At 36.8% G+C, this 22,487-nt stretch overlaps 1 long non-coding RNA gene across 2 annotated transcripts in view; it reads left to right on the forward strand.

The window, feature by feature from the left end:
• LOC129502100 (uncharacterized) overlaps positions 1–22,487 on the forward strand; it is a 102,687-nt gene that overhangs the window by 25,276 nt on the left and 54,924 nt on the right. For both annotated transcript variants that reach the window (XR_008662895.1, XR_008662896.1), the window contains exon 2: positions 14,000–14,079. This is a non-coding gene — a long non-coding RNA (uncharacterized LOC129502100). The remainder of the gene's footprint in view (positions 1–13,999; positions 14,080–22,487) is intronic.

Raw genomic sequence — 22,487 nt, forward strand, 5'->3', positions numbered from 1 at the left:
GAATTACCTTTGTAATTTAATGAATGAATTACTCTAAATGAATGAATTACTTTAGTAATTAAAAATAGGTAAGTCCGTTAACTCTTCTATCATGTTTGAAGCAAGTTATCACAAACATAGCAGGTTAAAGAAATAAAAATAAATAATCTCATAGCTTTTGTAGTCAGTAAATCTGGGTAGACTTAACTGGGTCCACTGCTTAGGGTCTTCTAAGGCCAAAGACAACCTTTTGGCTGGACTGTGTTCCTTACTGTAGGCTCTGGGGAAGAATCTGCTTCAGAGCTAGTTCGGGTTGATAGCCAAATTCAGTTCCTTGTGGTTGAAGGACTGAGGTCCCCCCTTCTTTGCTGGCTGTCAGCTGGGGACCAGTCTTCTAGAGGCTGCTGACATTCCTTCTCATGCTATCCAGGTGATGTCTTCAGCACTGGGGTCTAATTCCTTTCATACTTTGAGTCTCTCTCACTTTCCTTTCCATCTTGGTATCATAATAAAAATGTATCTTTTTATATCCTTGGATCACACTTTGAGAACCACTTCTTTATATTAATGGCTCTTGGACTCTGATTCCTTTACAATTTTTTTTTACCTCATTATTATTGTTATCTATGCAATTGATCCATATTAATGTATGTTGTTTTTGCTTCATTTATTTTTCACTTCTGTATCATTTCTTAATGAATGAATATGTAACAAAATAGTTATGTATTATTCTGTTGATAGAAGTTTGGATTGCTTTTTTTAGGTGATATTTTTATTATAACAATGCTGCTGAGAATATATATATCTTTTCAGGAGTTTTTTTTTTTGGGGGGGGGCACAACACAGAAGAAAAAAAATATCCAAACAGCATGAACTTATACAAATTTGTAAGATAATATCAAATGATTATCCGTAGTGATGATGCCAATTTACATTCTTACCAGGAATGTATGTGAATTCCCAGTGATCCACATCCTTGCCGATTTTAAAATTGCTCATTTTCCTCCCATGGTTATTAGTGATTATGTTTTCTAAATTCTACTTCAAAATATATTTCAAATCTAACACAAGCAACTCTTCATCTGTTACTTGGATGACGATAGTATAGACTGTCAACTAGTCTCAGAATTTTCACTCTCAACCTGTCCCAGCAATTGTCCACTGAGCAGAAACAGTAGTAATCAAATGAAATTCACATATCAAATCAAGTCAGCTTCCTTCCTAAAATCCTCCTGTGCTCTTGGGTTAAAATCAAAGGCCATTATTTTCTTTCATCCAATAAGACTGAGTACTTGTTTTCCTGTCAGATCTTATCTCCTGTTTGTGAAATCCCTCTTTCAGGTTCACACACTGGCCAAGCTACCTCTCATCACAGGGACTTTACACAGACTATTCCCTCTGCCTAGAAAACTTTTCTCCTTACTTTCCTTCTGCTCATCTTACTGTATCTTTCATATGTTAGCTTACATTTCATCTCTTCTGAAAAGTTTTCTCTGACCACGCTATTTACGTTATGTTCCACCTCAAAAGAAACCGTTGCTTTTATTTTATTCTTCATACAATCTAAACAACATTTTGGCTATTTATTATCTATTCATTTTTGTTTTTTTTTCCTACTAAAGTGTAAGCCCCATTAAGGTGTTTTATTCACCATTTTGTCTCCTTTGCATTCCCAAACCCCGGTACAACATAGGTGCACAATTTTCACACATTATTTGAATAAACAAATGCGACATATGTAGGTTTTCAGAGTTACAGCCTTGTTAACAGATATGCTGGTTTAAATTGTTTATGTTTAAATATGCTACATTTAAACATGTAAAGAGATATATGTCTATATATAAAGGAAGTAAAATAACTTCAGAATTAAATAAGTATGACAGGGATTGCTCTGAAACTATGTAGATATTCTGAAAGTCAACCTTAGGGAACTGTGTCAAGGATTTAATTGCTTAAATACTGAAAGACAAAGCCATTATAAAGCAGTTTCCCCAGTATGGATGTTTATGGTTAGTAAAATGATCAGACTCTAGACTTCATATTAAAAAAGATTTTAAAAAATCACATGCCCTCACTGCATACCACTACTTGCATGGCTAGAGTTATTTCAGAGATCTTACTCTGCCAGACATTGTGCTAAGGGTTTTGTGTGCATTATTTTATTTAATCCTCCCACCAATCCCATGAGTTAAACACTGTTATTATCCCTGTTTTATATGCGAAGAAGGCAAATCTTAGGAGGTTTAATAACCTGCCTAAAGCCACATGGCTAGAAATGATAGCACTGGGGACTTGAACTTGGAGCTGTCTTAATCCAAAGTGTATGCTTCTAAGCATTGTGCTTGTCTAGGGCCTTCTTTAATTAGCAATTTTGACTATCAAAACTATGTTATTATTTGAGAACTATGAAGCACTCAGTGCCTTTTAGCTCTCCTCCGACTATCTTGATGACAGTATTGCTTATAATAGGAAACAGATAGTAAGGGGACTAAAAAATGAAGGCACACTGAACACATAAAATATAACTTAGAAGGGAGAAGGGGACAAAGGAAAACAAACAAAAATTAGGTTTGAAAAACTCAGAGACCTCCATAGACCATAGTTACTTTGGAAAGGAGCAAATCATTCTGAATAAATTAATACCTCTAATGTCATAACTAGAGCCTAGAAAAAATAATGATTGATGTCCATTTTAATATCCCAAATCACAAATAATAGGCAATGTGTGGTATATTTTTTAAGAGTCCTATGCTACTCTTTAAAATTGATCTCTTAACTGCAGAGAATAAAATGAGGATTACCCTAGGGAAGGTGAGTGGGGGAAGCAGGTGATGGGGATTAAGGAATGCACTTGTCCTGAAGAGTACTGGGTGTTGTATGGAAGTGCTGAATTACTATTTTGTACACCTGAAACTAATACTACACTTTGTTAACTACTGGAATTTAAATAAAAACTTTAGAAAATAGATAAAATAGGGATACCTGGGTGACTCAGTGTTTGAACATCTGCCTTCGGCTCAGGGCTTGATCCCAGGGTCTTAGGACCAAGTCCTACTTCGGACTTCCTATAAGGAGCATGCTTCTCCCTCTGCCTATGTCTCTGCCTCTCTCTGTGTCTCTCATGAATACATAAATAAAACCTTAAAGTAAGGTAAAATTGAACAGGTCTGTGAATGGAAAGAATAAATTTGACTATTTAAAAATTACCTGAAGCAACTCATGGGATGAATGAGAAAAAGGAATATGAGGCGGTGATAGGTAGAAGATAAATTATGCTTATTATAATAGCACTGCTCTCTCTTCTAGAGTGTAAGCTAAACTGTACAGATTCTCATTACGTGGAAAGGAACAAAAAATCAACATGCTGTTCTTTAAGCAAACAATTCTCGTACACTGCACAATCCCTAATTCTATATTCCTACCATGGCTCAATTTGAATCTTCTCCTTTTCTGCAGCCTGAACTAATAATTCACTCCTGGCAAAGTCACATGTTTACAACTGCTGGAGCCTGTACCTCCCTCTTACTGGCTGTCCATCTTCCTCTAACAAGGTTTATCTTGGCCATATTGGCTCTTAGAGGGTGGGGTTCACATGGACTTTCTCCTTGCTTTTGATATTTTGTTTTCCCGCACATTGCTGTCTTGTTCTTCGATTGTCCTGTGAAAAGGTATTTTTCTTCCAACTTGTAACCAGTAGAGCAAACATTTCAATGATGGAACATTCTATCAAAGTGCCCAGCTAGACATTATGTCCATCTTGGATACAGCCTTAGCCAAGATGCACACCATAGGCATGTATTGAGCCAGCTAGGAGTCTCCCTTCAGCAAGCCAGGAGCAGGGCTAAGTTTGTACCAACCAGTGGTTGCTTTTAGCAAAGCAGAACAAAATTTGAACTGAGTTTCTATACTCCTTCAATATGTACACTGGAAGATGTTGAAGAGAAACTAGCAAAATGGTACCAGACTGTCCGCTCCACTTTTTCACATCTTCCCACCTCCCTGCCGAGAATAAAGACACCTTCCTATTCCTCCATGCCAGACTACCAGGTTTGGAGAGAGAATACAACCAGATTGGTTGCTTATTTAATTTGTTTCAGATTTCACAGGGACTAATTGATGTGCGCATCAACTGGAAAAAAAAGGCACAATTATAATGTACTTTTTTTTAAGTCAGAAAATAAAACTACTATCCCTTTATAAAAATCCATCAGAAAGTCATTATTAGGCTATCTTATCTATTTTAAAGTCTAAAAAATAAAACAAGAGGAAGAAAGGAAGGTAGGAAAGAAAGAAAAATTGGCCTCTAGAGTAATCAGTGTTATCCTGAGACTTCCTTAAGTATTAGTTTAGCCAGTTGTCAAAGACTATAGCCATATTCTGGTAAAATATTATGCATCTGGAATTAATCACATTCACTTTCTACACCAGGTCAAGTGAAATGAAAAATTGTTCCAAGACTTTAAGAAAGTATTCCTATCAGAAATTCATGTGGTAGAAACACTTATCATTTTGAGTCAGATGTACCTGAGTTTGTTTACTAATTATATGATACTAAGAAAATTAGTTAACCTTTCTGATTTTCACTTCCTTATCTGTAAAATGGAGATATAACCTATTTCATGAAGTTTATGAAAAAATAAATTAGATACCACCCATATATCCATAGGCACATTACACATGCTCAATAAGTAAATATTCTCTTCCATATTCTCTAGTCTTCCTTGTGTGCGTGCACATATATATTTTGCAGGGGGAAATGAGTGAATATGTTCATTTCTTTCAACTACTAGTTGAGTTCTGATCCCTTCTCTTTTTTTTTTCTTTTTGATTTAAAGTAAACCGAGGACCCCCACTTGGTTTTCTTTTATAGCATATATTTTAACTTTTTCTTGCAGGTTCTTACTATCTAATTTTTATGGATATTCAATACTGATTGCAACCGTGTTTTCCATATTCAGGAAAAATATGTAGCTTCGATAAGTCTCAACGTGCCTACAGATTTGTAGATGAGTGGACTGAACTTGTAGATTGTTAATGATTGAGCTAAGTGATGAAGAAAGATCAACTTTATGTGACTTAACTCTGCTACAATTTTTATAAATACATTTTAACAGTTTTGTTAGAATTGCTATATCCTAAATGCACATATTCCTAAGAAATGTGTACTGTAGGAAGTAGAATTTTTATGAAAATTTACCAAAACATATTTATGCTGTGATATTGCCCCATTGGCACTCTCATAAAAATTAGGGTGAATGTTCACTTTATTTCAGAAGGATATTATCCATAATATCAACCACATATAAAAAGTTAAATATACCTAAAACAGCAAAAATGTAATTATATGGTTCAATTTTAGTTTTAGAATTATTTTGAGTAATGATGTAATTCTAAGACCCAGGAAAGTTAAGGGGATATATGCAAATAATTCAAGATGGAAAAAGCCCAGTTGTATAAGAGATCAGAATGAACAGGCTGAAACTAATTTCAGAGAAATGCATTGCAGTTTACTGCTTCCTTGCTGATGTAACTAATCATAATATATTTTATAGGGCCATATCTGGCTAAGACTATGTGTTCCTCATGCTAAGTTTTATATTTTTCCTACCTCCTATAAAATAAAAAGATTTATTCCTACCAGTTTAATAGTATTGCTCAACTCAACTTTACATGCTTTAATACCTGTGGAAACATAATTATATTTCATAACATTTGGAAGGTGATGGAAAAAGCTCAATTTTTATTCTCATTTTGTTTTCTATTTATTCATAATTAAAGATAATATCACATGATATAATCACTTCTCTCGGGAAGATATTTCAGGTCCTGACACCTCCCTGGTATGTCTCCATCAATCTTTATAAAAAATAATACCAAAATAGCAGAATTCTGTCCAAGACAGTGAATCCAGCAGTCAACTTCATAAAGTACTACAATGTCCTAAAGGTACGAGTTAAGCCAATTTTGAAACAAAATGGTCAGTGCTACCACGCTTATTTTATTTGTCTGGCCTGAGCCCAGACACCTCATATATAAGGTGTTAGATATACCTCGAGTCACACTATAGTAAAATACTGTTGTAGGAGTTTCCTAGTCTACCACGAAGGTACTGCAGTACATTATTGGCAAACACGTATTCTTGCTGTTACAACTAACAATGGTAAAGAGGAATACTTTAATTTTCTTCTAAACTCTAATTATGTGAGAAATTGTTCTATATGCCTGACTAAAACACAGGTTTCTCCCCCTCTGTACCAAAATGATAAGTTTAATGATATCTATAAAGATTTGAGGTCCCCCCAAATTGTAACTATATATGGGGACGGATGTTAACAATTTGGTCCCCCCAAATTGTAACTATATATGGGGACAGATGTTAACTATATATGGGGACAGATGTTAATTATTGTGGTCATCATTTTGCAATATATACAAATATCAAGTCATTATGCTATACATCTGAAACTAATATAAGTCAATTACACCTCCATTAAAAAAAATGAAGCTCAGCTGGTTTGGGTATCTAGCTTTCTGGAGTGGGTAATCTCTGACATACATTTCAATATTTTATCAACATGTAAAGATCCAGAGACAACCCCTCCAAATCTACTGTAGATAAAATTGAAGTATTCAATGAGCCTTTGCATATACCTTTTAAAATACAATCAAAACCAAGAAATAGATCTCTGCTTTATTTATTTTTTATTATTTATTTATTTATTTATTTTTTATTGGAGTTCAATTTGCCAACATAGAGCATAACACCCAGTGCTCATCCCATCAAGTGCCCCCCTCAGTGCCCGTCACCCAGTTATCCCCACCCCCCGCCCACCTCCCCTTCCACTGCCCCTTGTTCGTTTTCCAGAATAAGGAGTCTCTCATGTTCTGTCTCCCTTTCTGATATTTCCCACTCCCATGAGAAAATGCTCCACATCACTTGCTATCAGGGAAATACAAATCAAAACTACAATGAGATACCACCTCACACCAGTGAGAATGGGGAAAATTAACAAGACCAGAAACAAGAAATGTTGGAGAGGATGCGGAGAAAAGGGAACCCTCTTACACTGTTGGTGGGAATGTGAACTGGTGCAGCCACTCGGGAAAACTGTGTGGAGGTTCCTCAGAGAGTTAAAAATAGACCTGCCCTACGACCCAGCAATTGCACTGTTGGGGATTTACCCCAAAGATACAGGTGCAGTGAAACGCTGGGACACCTGCACCCCGATGTTTCTAGCAGCAACGTCCACAATAGCCAAACTGTGGAAGGAGCCTCAGTGTCCATCGAAAGATGAATGGAGGGATCCCTGGGTGGTGCAGCGGTTTGGCACCTGCCTTTGGCCCAGGGCGCAATCCTGGAGACCCGGGATCGAATCCCACGTCGGGCTCCCGGTGCATGGAGCCTGCTTCTCCCTCTGCCTGTGTCTCTGCCTCTCTCTCTCTCTCTCTGTGACTATCATAAATAAATAAAAATTTAAAAAAAAAATAAAGATGAATGGATAAAGAAGATGTGGTCTATGTATACAATGGAATATTCCTCAGCCATTAGAAACGACAAATACCCACCATTTGCTTCAACGTGGATGGAACTGGAGGGTATTATGCTGAGTGAAGTAAGTCAATCGGAGAAGGACAAACAGTGTATGTTCTCATTCATTTGGGGAATATGAATAATAGTGAAAGGGAATAGAAGGGAAGGGAGAAGAAATGTGTGGGAAATATCAGAAAGGGAGACAGAACATAAAGACTCCTAACTCTGGGAAATGAACTAGGGGTGGTGGAAGGGGAGGAGGGCGGGGGGTGGGGGTGAATGGGTGATGGGCACTTGACGGGATGAGCACTGGGTGTTATTCTGTATGTTGGTAAATTGAACACCAATAAAAATTAATGTATTAAAAAAAAGATGTGGTTTATGTATACAATGGAATATTACTCAGCCATTAGAAACGACAAACACCCACCATTTGCTTCAAAGTGGATGGAACTGGAGGGTATTATGCTGAGTGAAGTAAGTCAAACGGAGAAGGAATAAAGGGGAAAGGAGATCTCTGCTTTAAAAGGTTTACTGCTATATTTAGATTTTTCAATTTTATTTAGGTTACTTCTAGGTAACCAAATAGACATGGACAATAGTATAGATAATTATTTTTTATGTAACCCTTCCTTGTTCATTTATTAATTTGAATCAAGGTAGAAACCCATGTTATCTTTTGAACTTAAGAACTCAAACCTGAGATTGTGAAATAATGAGCCTTGCTTATACTTTTCCTTTCCTTTTCTGTCTTTTCTCCTTCCTTCCTTCCTTCCTTCCTTCCTTCCTTCCTTCCTTCCTTCCTTCCTTCCTTCCTTCTTCTCTTTCTACCTTCGCTCTCTTTTCCTTCTCTGCCTTCCTCTCCCTCCCCCTTCACTCACTCAATCATTTTAAAATCTAAAGTGTCAGCAAAATGTACTATTAATAAACATTACTTCTCTGCAATTTAAAGCCATTTTTGGTTTGCACTTTAAATGAATAAATACACATCTGTGACAAGAACCAGAAATAAATACTTACTTGTTATAAAACCTTTACCTACAGAACAACAATAGAAAAATATTTCCATTTTTGGAAGGATCTAAAACAAAACTTCTACTTAATCAGTAATGCCCTAGTCATTCTATAGTAAGCTGGTGAGCAACAGTTTTTTCTATCTTAATATTCTCTTCTGTTCTCACTGGTTAATCACCATTCCATCCTACAAGGAAAATAATTTTCTTAAGATCCTGTTTGAATATTGTACTCCATAGAATGTCAATACTTAGACTTGAAAATGTTTTGTATCCAAAGAAAATAGTGAAAAGGAGGTGTTCGCATCACTTGAACTTAATGGAGTTTGTATATGTTTTTTCTTTGACATGATGCTTTACGAATTCAGTCAATGTGAGAAACTACATGCCATCCATTTATCTATGCTATGTTCCAAGAAAATGTAAAGTATTCCTGAATCTGGTAAATCAGTATATTACTTTGGAAAGTATGTGTGAGTGTGTGTGTATAGTTCTTTTCATATATCACCAATTAATGAGCTATAAAAGTTTTTGGTTTTAAGCTAAATTTCTTGATTATTTTTAGTGAGTTGCTAAAATATTTCTTTAGGGAAACTGAGATCCTTAAACCTTCTGATCTAACTATACCTGTGATCCTATTGGCAAGCTTGAAGTCATTTTACATATTGTTTAATTTTTTTTTAATTTTTAAAGGACTGTATTTATTTACTTGAAAGACAGTGAGTGAGAAAGAGAGAGAGAGAGAATGAACGGGGGTGGGGGGAGTGGGGGAAAGGGAGAGGGAGAAGCAGACTCCCTGCTGAGCAGAGAGCCCAATGTGGGGCTTAATCCCAAGACCCTGCCTGGCATCATGACCTAAGCTGTAGGCACATGTTTAATCCACTGAGGCACCGAAGCACCCCTGTTGTTTAGATTTCTAATAATTAGAATAACAACTATCCATGTTCTTTGTTTTTTGTTGTGGTGTTTATATTGTCCCATTTACTTCTCATAATTGTATGATGTGATAGTTATAGTTTACAACTGAAGAACTTAAATTTGGGCCGCCCCGGTGGTATAGCGGTTTGTCGCAGCCTTCAGCCCAGGGCATGATCTTGGAGACGGGGGATCGAGTCCCACGTCGGGCTCCGTGCAGGGAGCCTGCTTCTCCCTCTGCCTGTGTCTCTGCGTCTCTCTCTCTCTGTCTCTCTCTGTCTCTCAAGGATAAATAAATATCTTAAAAAAAACAAAGAACTTAAATTTCGATGAGTTAATTTTCCACTAGAAGGAAAAGCCTGAAACCTATTTCTCTGTATTCCTCACTTAGCATTTCTTCTGTATTCTGCTACACGACCACCTCATAGAGGTACACTAGGTCATGTACTTCACTTTGTCTCTTCTTGTCTTTTTTCAATCTATTATCTATACTCATCCTTTATCAATGCAAATCTCATTGTGTAACTCCGCTATTTAAAGCCTGTCTTTGGGTTCTTATTACTCTCAAGATCAAGGCTAAGATACTTTACATGGTCTATACGTTATTGCAGCATATTTCCTTTGCTTAGCAAACCAACCTCATTTCACTTTTCCCAGTGTGCTCTATACTTTAGTCTCATTGGCTTTTATCCACATTTTGGACTTCCCATGACAGGGATTCCTCACACTGTGGTCCCATTTTCTGGAATGCTATTTCGAGTCATTCTCACATTCCCAACATTGTCTTTCTGAATTCCTTCAGATCTGCTTCCCTGAATCTCTGAAATGTCCTTCATAACCCAGAGTAAGTGGCTTCCTGCACCCATGTAAACCGCAACTTGGCTTATTGTTTCTTTAAAATACATTCTGAAGATATGACATAATCTAATTACATACTAATATTTGTTCACCTTGAGTTTGGGTCTATCCTCTAACCCCCTTAGCCTCCTACCAGTCTCTCTCTTGATGAAATAGAGTTGAATGAAGGCTACAGGGGGTTCTTTAGTCATGTGCCCTTTGCACAGTAGAGTGAGACACTTGTGTAGAAGAACAACTTATCCCTTTTCTTTTACTAAGTTGATAGACCCTCCCTAGTACCTTGCATGTTAAATACTTTAAAAAGTATTGGAAACCTTGATACTCTCTCCTTAATAAACACTATAAGCTATGCTATCTGGTGAAAAATTTTCCAGTCTATAAAAAGCACTTTGGCTACCTATTTCAAATGGCTGTTGATACATGGAATGGATTTATACGTGATTTTACGCTCCGTGGTACAATCCCCTGTTTTGTTGAATCTCAGCACTGTTTTCTAGACTCAGCAGACATTGTGTTAGAGTTTCCAGATGAGTTTCCAAATTCTGTTGACTTTAACAATAAATCTTGCTAGTAGCTATTTTCTGGAAAGAATATATGTATTTTTTACCATAAAAATAAAGTGTATATCTGCTGTTTTCAGCTTGGCAGGCTCCATATACATTGTTCTCCATTTTGTGGTGACTACAAACTCAAATGCAGCCAAGTGAAAAATGAGCTCTGGCCAACTTGGTCAGCTAAAATATAACTCTATTTACCAGATTGGATCTTTCAAGGGATTTCATCAAATTTTTGAACTGGCTTTTAATTATTCATTCAGTAGGAATTATGAATACTCAGTAAAGATCATTAGTAATGGAGATATAGGCCACAGATGAATGATGAGGAGCTAGAGCAGCGCTAGGCACAAAGCAAGTGATCAATTAAAATGTGTCGCCTGAAATACAGCAGATTATGTGGAGGAATCCCAGAAACATAATGCTGAGTGAAAAGAAGTTAGACCCGGAACAGCACTATTATATGATTTACAAGATTACAAAAACAAGCTAAGTGAATCTATGTTGTTAGAATGTAGGACATCATCAGTTCACTACTGGGAGAAGCAGTCTGATGGGAGTCACAAGGGGGTGGAGGTGGCCTCTGAGGGGCTAGTAATGCTCTGATTGGTGAACTGCCTGCTGATTACAAGAATGGGCTTAGTCAGAAAATTCAAACAGCTGAAGACCTGCAATACAGATGCACCTTCTAATTTAATAAATGCTTCAAAAATATTTGAAGATGCAGTATTTTCTATAATATCAATGAAGAAACACACATGAAACTTACACAAGGAAATAAATGTCTTTTCTACACAGTTACAAAATGCACTGAAATTTTGCTTTTTGCTAATCTCCTAAAGCAAAATGTAAAAATGTTTCATTAATTGAGCCTCTTGACATTTGACAAATGTTGATGATTTAGTGGCATAATAGTTTCTGGATAACATAGCAAGTGAATCCATTAACAACATTTCTATTTTCTACACCTTCTCTAAATATCTGTAAGAACACGTTTATTATTAACAGTCATGCCTCTTTCATTCCTTGATATCCATAAATCATAAATAGGAAAATATGACATTAGCTCCTTGGAAAATCTTGTATACACTGTTTTTTGGCAGGAATTATATAGATACCAGAAAACTTTTTTTTTTAATAGCTCATCACCTCCCAGCATAAAATTACTTCATTTTCACTCATTTTAACAAGAATATAACTACATATGTGATATAAAAAAAGACTGGAGGGTAACATTTATTGAAACTTACTTGTTTAGCTTGTTATGGGAGTTAGTCACAAGGACACACACAGAAATAAAGATACGGCCAACTCTGTTAAAAACCTATACCCCTATACCGTCAGGAATTTAGGAGGCTGGGATATGGTCTGGAAACAGAAAAGTAGTTCATAACCACAGGTAGGTTGAAGTGGATTCTGTGGTAACTTCAGACTTCCCATTCAGGGTGGAGGTACCCACTCTCCCAGTTACTGGGTGAGTGGCTGCTGATAACTAGATGATTTGCTCTTAGGAATTGAGGTCAGCTGAGGGGAACTGCTATGCAGAATAAAAAAAAAAAAAAATCATCCCCCTCCCAGGGGGCTTGCCCTGTGACTCACTGAAGTAGTGTAGAAAATCTTGGCCCTTTGGCATAGTGATGACCACACTGTAGGGCCAGCCATTCAGCAGAGCTCCTCTGGAGATCATTGCAAATACATCAGTGTTCACCTTCACCCTGCCCTACAGATGGAATTTCCTTCACTCTCTACTGGTGTTGTTTTTGCAATTACTCCCCAATAAAATCCCTGCATCTGAGTCTTTGTTTAAGAATCTGTTTCCTGGGGCTCCTGAATGGCTCAGGTGGTTAAGCCTCAGACTTGGTTTTGGCTCAGGTCATGATCTCAGGGTGGTGAGGGTGGTGAGGGTGGTGAGGGAGGCCCTGAATTGGGATCCATGCTCAGTAGGGATTCTCTCTCAGTCTCCCTCTGCCCTGGTGTCTACTCTTACTTTCTAAATGAATGCATAACTAAATAAATATCTTCAAAAAAATCTGTTTCCTGGGGATATAATCTAAAACAATTAGTACCAGGAGTGGCCTGAAAAGGAAATTTTTAAAAGGAGATTTTGAAGCTAGGTCACTCTCCTGCCAGCTGGCTCTGAAAATCTCATCAAGGGTGGTATGTAGAATATGGATAGATCCTCAAAGCTCTAATGGTACAATTTGTAAAACACCAGGACTGTGAGCAGGGGCAGACTAATGGTGGAAGAGAATGAACTGAAGGGTAACATGCCAAGTTTTTGAGAAATGGAAGTAAGATAGTAAGTATAAGGACTATAGAATTTGATGGTCGTTGGAGGAAATTGATGCCTAAGAAGAGAACCATGGAAAGCTGAGAATAATTAACCCCCAATTAAAGACTAATTGTGAAAGCCAGAAGCCTTATGGGTAGGTTATAGAGTAAACAATCTGTTGGCTACTTGGTCAGTAGCCTGGAAAGCGAAAGATTGGAAGGTTAGGGAAAAGAAGAATTAAGAAAGACCCATATAAATGGGCATAGAGGAGAGAGGGGAAGAATTGGGAAATCACATTTGCATATTAAGGCCTACCAGGGAATATCTATTTTTGGTCTAATTTCTAAGTCTTCTTTGCTATTGTTTCTTGTCTTTTTAGATGACTTCCGTTAGCCATTGTTTAGTGATAGGTTTTCTAGCCAAAAAAATCTTAGTTTTCCTTCATCTGAGAATAACTTTATTTCCCCTTCACTTCTGAAAGATAATTTTGCTGGATATAGAGTTTATGGTTGACAGTTCTTTTCTTTCACTTCTTGAAAAATGCTGTGTCCCTTCCTTCCGATCTCCATAGTTTTAGAAAATCACTATCATTCAAGTTGATGCTCCCCTATAATTAATGCTCATTCCTCTTGGACTGCTTTCAAGATTTTTTCTTTGTTTTTAGTTTATAGAAGTTTGACTTTTACGTATTTTGGCATGGGTTTCTTTGGGTTTATACCTTTGGGGTTCGATCAGTTTTTGAATCATAAGTTTATGAATTTCACAGCTGGGGGGGTTTCAGCCTTTTTAAAAATTTGAATGCTTTTTTGAGTCCCACTTTCTTCTTCTAGGACTTCGATAATGCAAATATTAGCCACTTTTTCTTTCTGTTGTTCAGATGGAAGAAATCCTATTGACGTCTTCTCAAGTTCTCTGGTTCCAGCCCCTGTCATCTTTAATACTGAGTCCATTCAACAAGTAGGTTTTATTTTCTGGTTATTGTTTTCCAATTCCACAATTTCCATTCAATTCTTTCTTAATAACTTCTGTTTGTTTGGTTGAGATTTTTTCAGTCATTCAATAAAATGTGCAAGTGCTTGTTGAAGCATTTTAATGAAGGCTGCATTAAAACCTATGCCAGATAACCTCAACATTTGACTATCTCTGTGTTGGTGTCGTCTGTTTAATGTGTTTTTTTTTTTTTTTCTCATTCAAATTGAACTTTCCTAGTTTTGGGTATCATGAGGGGTTCTCTTTTTTATTTTGTGTGTGTGTTGTGTTTTTTTTTTTTTGTTTGTTTGTTTTTTTGTTTTTTTGATAGTCACACACAGGGAGAGAGAGGCAGAGACACAGGCAGAGGGAGAAGCAGGCTCCAGGCACCGGGAGCCTGACGTGGGATTCGATCCCAAGTCTCCAGGATCGCGCCCTGGGGCAAAGGCAGGCGCTAAACCTCTGCGTCACCCAGGGATCCCTCATGAGGGATTTTCTATTGCACCCTAAACATTTTAAATGATGAGACTCTAGATGCTATTTTAATCTGTTAATGTATAGTGCAGGGGCTAGAGGGTTTGTATGTTCCGTTTCCTGCTTGGCCATTTGTATGTCACAAGCTAAAGTAGAGAACAGACTCACATTACTTTGCTGCTGACAGATGGGGTGTAAGCTTCTCTTTCTTCCTGCTGAGCCCCACTGGTACCAGGGGAGGAGAATGGAGGAAGTATAGTACAAACAAGCCTCGTGTCTGCCTACCTTGTTCTGTCTCACTGATGCTGGGCAGAAGTGGAGGCTCATTCCCCTCTAGGCCTTACTGGCACAAGATGGGGGTAAAGTGTTGCGCAGTGCTGCTTCACATAGCCTCGTTCAGGCTTTTTGATGCCATTTGGAGTTGGAAGTTCAGTTCCCCACTCAACTCTGTTGATATGGGGGAAGGGAGAGTAAGGATGGAGGTAGAGGATGTGGTAAACATGTGGGGTGGAGGCTTAGTGGTAAATAGCCTTCCTCTGTATTATCTCATTAAACACTTCTGAGTGGAGGTAGAGGCTATTGTTTAGTGGACCCCAATGAGTCCACACTTGTGGGAGAAGCAAAGCAGTACTATCTGCTTCTGCAAATAGGGGTTGAGTTCTGTGTCCTGTTTGGTCCCTCCTACACTAGCCCAGTGGGTGAATTGGATTGCTATCACTTGCTTACCACCAGGAGAGGCTCAGAAGACCAGCTCTATTCTTCCCTGTTGACGACACCCAGCTGGAAAGCTCCACCTGTTTCTGCCGGGCTGGGAATAGAAGACTAGTTTCTTCTGAGCTCTGCTGACATCACTGGATGGAAAAATTGGAGTCCTGCTGCCTGCTTTTACAAGATAGGAGAGTGGTACTCAGGTCAGCTCCTCAGTTAGCCCCATTGAAAAATGTAGGTAGGAAGAGGGTATACTGTAGTTTTTCTTGGTGTTTGGCTGGAGTAGGGCAGTGATTACCAAAACAGAAATAGTTTTCTGCTATGAAGCCATCCTTGTCCTTTGGCTAAGGAAAATCAGCTTTTCTTTGACCCTTTTTGTTTGCTTTTGACCAGTCTGTTGGCAATGCCAGGTTAAACTCCCGCATGGCACACTGTCTGGGATGTATGGGAGGTAATAATAAAACCCAAGGAAGAGAGTACTGTGGATTCCTCAAGTCCCAGTGTCCCTAGGCAGTCTGCCTACTTCTTTAATCTTTGAGACTCTTCTATTATTATTTTTTATTTTTTTTTTATTTCCAAGAGTTTTAAATTGTAGCAGGAAGAATCTTAAAGGATAGGGTTATTTCACCTTGGCTGGAACCAAAGCATTGACCCCTTGCCTTAAGGAGGAATAACTCAGGAAGCTCCATCTTGCTCCAGAAATCTTGTTGAGAATATTTTGATTTCATTAAATTTTGAAATTTAATTTAATTCACTGTCTAACCTCCTGTCTTTGACTCCTCCAAAGGAACTGTTTCTAAGAGGACTCCACTGTAAGCAAATTGCTCTTAAATCTGTATATCAAAGTCTGTTTTCCATAGAACCTGACTTGAGACCTTCTTTTGTTATAGCTCAGCAAAAGGAGCTGGTCATGTGACCTTCTCCACTCCCCAAATGTGGTGTCTATTTTCTTTCAGTCTCTGCAGCCACTATTTCTAACAGGGCCATCACTTCGTTTCCCTATATCTTTACTTACTTCCTGATTCTTATTTAGTATTGCTTCTGCTTACTTCTATTACTTGTTATTTTTTTAAAAATATTTTATTTATTTATGAGAGACACAGAGAGGCAGAGACGTAGACAGAGGAACTCGATATCATGCCCTGAGCCAAAGGTAGATGCTCAACTGCTGAGCCATCCAGGCATCCCTACTTGTTTAGCTTCTCCCACAAACTCCCAGGAATCTCAGAATCTGGCATGTGAAATCTTTGTAAAAACTTGAATTGTTAAAATTTAGTCATGTTTATCTAACAAAAAGCTTTTTAGAACAAGATTTCATACTAATCTATCCCATAGAATTCTAGTCAGCCCAGAGTATGTCAGTTCTAGATGAGATGCTCAGTTCATCCCTGGTCCAATCCCCTGTGATTGGTGAGAATAAGGAAGGAGAGATCATCTTTTGCCAATTCCCTCGGCATGATTCTGGGTTTGAAAATTTTTGGAAAGATACTATATGTCCTATTTCCCCCATCCTTCGCTTTTCAATATTTGAATTCTGTTTTGGCCACTCTATTGTATTTGCTTTTCTCTTTTCTTTGCATCTTATATACTCAATTTCTTCATCCAAAATCTGGCACTGGATTTGCTTTCCTTTCCTGGGTGGTATCCCTTATTCCATCCATGGTATTTCCATATGCTGGTATATTCAGTGGCTGGAAGGACTACAAGTAACTTCCTGGTGAATTAGTTAAAAATATGCTAATTGAACCACCACTGTATCTGCAAAGAATAATCAGAGACCTATGAGTCATTTTTAAACTGAAGATTTACCTATATTTATGACTATATAAGAAATGCCAAGTCCTGTAGCTTCTACCTAGTAAGATCATTGAGGGTGGATTTTGCCTGTGGCTCCAATCTGCACACAGAATATGTAAAACAAAAAAGCAAAAGGCAGTGAGAAAAGGAGATAGCCATCCAGTATCTTTGGCTATCAGATATTTAAATTAGCCCCATTCTTTTGAGAAAGTGATTTGTATTCCCCATTTAAGAAATGGACAAGAAGCCTCTTCTGAACTTGTAGATGTTTGACAATCAACTTCACCATGATATACTTTCTGATTCCTTTTTCCCCCCTGTAATCTTTGATGTACCCCTTGCATTCTATGCCTTTTACCCACAGTTCTTTCTAACCTGTGTGTGTGTGTGTGTGTGTGTGTGTGTGTGTGTGTGTAGGGGTGGTTTATTGGCTGAGTTGATATTTTCTTCATATAGTCAACTGCACAGTTCTTACTGTGTTTCCTAGACAAAGTAGGACTATTACTATGATAACATAGCAGAACAATTAAACCAAAATTTATACCCGGAAATATTTCTAGAGCCTTCTTTTGTAGCTGATACAACAATCTGAAAGAAAGACTGCAACTTTGATGAATATATAACTTACAACCAAGTAAGGACCTTAGCATATGTTAACCAAAAACTAGATAACTGCAAGGTCTCTTCCAACTTTATGAATCATTAATAATGCTCTTTAAGTGCCATATTTCCGACTCACACACAATTTTTTTTCTCTTTAAAAGTATAACTACCTATAATTCCAAGAAAAAGATCTAGAGAGAAGAGTATATCAAAATCAAGCTCTGGTAAATGCTGAAATGATCAGTCTATTGTCGTAATGCAAGATACGACCTCATAGTCTATTTAAGAAAATGTCAAGCTTTGTCTTACTTAGAAACGGTTTGGCTTTAAGCACTGGCTTCCATGCATCAAATAATGTAGAGAACAAAAAGCTGACTATGCCAAAAGAGTTTCAGCAGCGTGAGAAACTCAATACATTCTTCAGAAGTTGTAGGAAGCAATATATTTTTTTCTCAGTAGATTTTTTTTTAAATGAGAAAACCAAGACTCCTCAAATGAGTCATACCTCAATAACTATTTTCCCATGCAACTTTTTAAACTAGAGTTTGAACTTCAAGCTCATAAAAGTGAATTTCATGTAACTTGTATCACTGAGTTGAGATGAGAAGGTCAAAGTAAGATGATGAAGTTTAGGAATTACATATCTTACAAGCTGGATTTTTGAATAGTTCCTTTTTTTTTTAATTACTGCTATCACATCAAACTCCTATCACTGAATAACATTCATTCAGGTTAGCACTTTGGCAAAGGCAGGATAAACCTCAATGACTATTGATATCCACTGGGACATTTATCAAAATTCAATATTTTAAAAGACAATGTTTCACATTTCAAATCAAAACTACCAAGGCACCTTGGGTACAGATTAGTTAAACTCCAAAAGGCAAGACTGGTCACGAGCTTTTCTGGAAATGATTTCAACTTTATATTCAGGAAGCTCTAATTTTATATTTTAGAAGTACCACTTATTAGATATGTGATCATATTCAGGTTATTTAATTCTCAATGACATTCTCTTCTTACCCTAAAATAGGATTATTTTGTCAGTAAACATCTTATAAATTTTAGTTCACTTTCAAACTCCATTTGTTTGATAAAGCTAGCTGGAATCCAATATCAAAGTTTTTCTAAGTAAAAAGGAATCAACTTGTTGGTGTCAAGTCCCTGGATAGTCAACACAAATGTCCACATTTACTGAAAATATTCTATTTCAAAGACTTTAAATCCAAAATAAAAATATGTATTTATATAAAGTACAATGAGTAGATATGGACACAGGAAAGAGAAACATTTATTGAGTAGAGTGATTGAAAATAATGCTGTTCAATGATGTCTGTTATCCTTTCTCTGGAATAAGAGAAATTTCTTCTGCTATGGGCCCATATGATTATGACCTAGAGCAAGAGAAAGAAGTGAAGTATGTCTCCCTGGGGCTGCAGCAATGGTAATCTCATGTGAAATTTTCATTGGCTACCACATTCTCCAAGATCTGACTGTGGAGGCCATTTTTCAGGTGACGATGTCAAAAGGATAAAACAGTCTGGTATATTGAGTCATTGTATGGTGGACAGAGTCACCCAAATTTTTAGTGGACTTTATAGACATGAGAAATAAAATTACATTGTGTTAGCCATTGAAGTTTGGGGTTATAGCATGGCCTGATCTACCCTGATTAGTATGGAAAATGATCAAATGATAACTCATATTTACATCTATAAGTCTAAATGACATTTCTGAAGTATGAACTTGCTAATTGGAGGAAGGGAAAAAGTAAGCTGGAACTGTGAAATATTTCATTGAATTTAATGACAAATTAAATTATGTCATTATGAAGGTATTTATATCTGCCACTTACATAATAGTGGCAGAGGTCTGATATTGTCCACTGCCATCCCATGTGACTGAGTGGTAAACCCTGTCAATCTGAAGCCAAATGGGGGCCATATTAATCTCATTAGTGAATTATTTAGTAGTAGGCAGTGACCCCATTCAGATGAAGATGAAGGACATTCCTGGAGTTCCTACTCTCATAATGAGTGGCCAGGAAGGAAACATCTCTCTTGTTCTGATAGTCTTTGCCATGTTCAGGGAATGTTTCTAAAATGGATCATGAGTAAAGATAAATTAAGGGAAAAGAGAATTCAGCAAGAATGGTGGAGATCTTCTGAGGCCCAGCAATAAATTTTCTATGTTGATAAATTAGTTAACTCTTCTTGAAACCCAAATCATCCTCATTGATACACCAAACAGCATAGAGACAGTTATAGGAAAAATAGTTTATTAAAAACTGGGATAATTTCAATTGTGCTTCCAAAACATTGAAATTTTTTTGTTTGACTCAGCAGTGGTTAAATGAACCACATTTTTTCCTTATTTTTCTTTTTCTTTTTTGTTCCATCGTTTCCTGAACACATTAATGTATAAAAATTTTTCCTCTCTACAGGTCTTCCATAGTAATCACCAAATGATTTCAAACTTCTGGAAAAGAGATAGGTTCAAAAATCTAATGCTTGTGTATATTTTTTAAATAATTAAACTATATTTTTCTCACCCCCAAGAAGCTCTAACATAAAGCATGATGTATATTGCTTTTATTCCCAATAGTTGAATTATACTCTATAAAGAGATGAAAGTCAGGCAGATATAATTAATTTTGCTTTTACAAAGGCTCCCAAGCTCCATATTAAACTGTCATATAACTAATGAATTGATTAATTAAAATGTGTCACATCCTCTATCTTGGTATGAAAAATCTTATGTGTTATCTTTTGTTGGCAATACTTTGTCTCTAAGGTTGAAGATTAATATCTAGAGTGATGCATAGATGGCTCTCCTTAATTAAAAAATTCCAAGCTATGTAACTTAGATGATTATTTCTGCTTCATCACTGCATCAAATATGTCTTTGCCTTACAGCGATTATGCTTTTAATTTGATGATATAAATTTAAAACAAAGCCAAGTATACCCATCATAAGTCAAGCATAAAAATAAAGATAACTTCATATAGGATTCAATTAGAGTTGAGACCACTGTGTGTGTCTGATATTGACATTAAACACATTATATGCCATTAAGTTTTGCAATGATCCAGTTATTATCCAAAACAGGAAATGGGACAAAGCCTCTCTACTCTAAATCTTCTCTTCTCTATTTAACACTTTTTCTTAGGGACTTGCAATTTGAGCATGGAATGGGTACATGTAGATGAAGGAAACTTTCTGTCCATCCTTCTGTTTTCCTCCCACACCCAGAATCTGTTGTGAATTACAAAGACTTTTTTCTTTTCTCTCTTGTCTGACAGGAAATTCTCCGGTCATGTCTTTCTCCTTCTGGATGTTTTTAGCCTCTTCCCTGTGCCCATACTAAAAGACTGGCTATAGGCCAACAAGTTTCAAGAGGAAAAAGGAAAGTTAGATCAGTTTTACATTTTCAAAATATTGTCCTATTTATAATAAGCAATTAAAAAGTCTTATAGGGATCCCTGGGTGGCGCAGTGGTTTAACACCTGCCTTTGGCCCAGGGCGCGATCCTGGAGATGCGGGATCGAATCCCACGTCGGGCTCCTAGTGCATGGAGCCTGCTTCTCCCTCTGCCTATGTCTCTACCTCTCTCTCTCACTCTCTGTGTGTGACTATCATAAATAAATAAAAATTAAAATAAATAAATAAATAAATAAATAAATAAATGTCATATTTTTTCATTACAGAAAAAGTTGTGAAAACAAATGAAAAATATAAATATAAACAAAATTACTCAAATTCCATCTCTAAAATAACAACTGCTAACATTTGGGTGTATTTTTTCCCTAGCATTTTTTCTAATCATATTTATTTTAAGAGGATCATTTTATGAACACTATTTTTCACCTTCTTTGACTCACCTAGCATTTGTTGTGAACAACTTTCTAGGTCAATGGAAAATAATTGACATCAGTATTTTAATAGTTGTATAATATTCCATTTTTTAATGTATCATAACTAACTAAACCAGATTTCTATGCATTTTTCCCAGGAATACATGGTAAATGTTTGTCACTGTTGACATATTTGGTTATTTCCTTTACTGTGAGTTCCTGGCATTGGAATTATACGAGTTAAAGGAACTGCATATTTTGACAAGATTTTTTTTTGACAAGATTACTTTTTTAAATTGGGCAACAAGGAACCAAATCTCTAGGAGATGAACTTTGCCAAGTAACGGTTAACAAACCAGACTTTATCCTAGGATGACTACCTATCTAGGTACCTCTTGCCTTTGTAGATTTTTCTCCTTCCACTTTTAATAAATTATTTTAAGTTTTTAGAGAGAGAGGAGGGGCAGAGGGAGAGAGAATCTCATGTTGATTCCACACTGGGAATGGAGCCTGTTGGGAGGCTCGATCTTACAACCCTGAGATCATGACCTGAGCTGAAATCAAGAGGTGGCTACCTAACTGACTGAGCCACCCAGGTGCCCCTTGACCAATTATTTTAAATAAATATTCTATGATCTGTATGAAATATATCCCTTCTAGCCAAAATCACTGCTGATTGATTACATAGAGTTCTTAACCAGTGACCAACAACCTAAACAGCAATATTCAGTAGCAATTGCTGGAAAGTTACAGCCTCATCCTAACAAATAGATTGTAGTAGTTTAACACTGGATTAATGTAGAGGTGCCTAGCCTATTCTTCAAGCACAAGCAGTGTTGTGCTGATAAACTGGATTTTTGAAAAAGAACATACCCTGATTTGTAATATTGGACAATTTGTGTTGTGCCAACACTCCTACTGTGGCCTATTTTAAGCTACCAACTGACTTGAAAAATTCTT

Source organism: Nyctereutes procyonoides, unplaced genomic scaffold (genome assembly GCF_905146905.1).
Source record: "Nyctereutes procyonoides isolate TBG_1078 unplaced genomic scaffold, NYPRO_anot_genome, whole genome shotgun sequence".
Taxonomy (NCBI): Eukaryota; Metazoa; Chordata; class Mammalia; order Carnivora; family Canidae; genus Nyctereutes; species Nyctereutes procyonoides.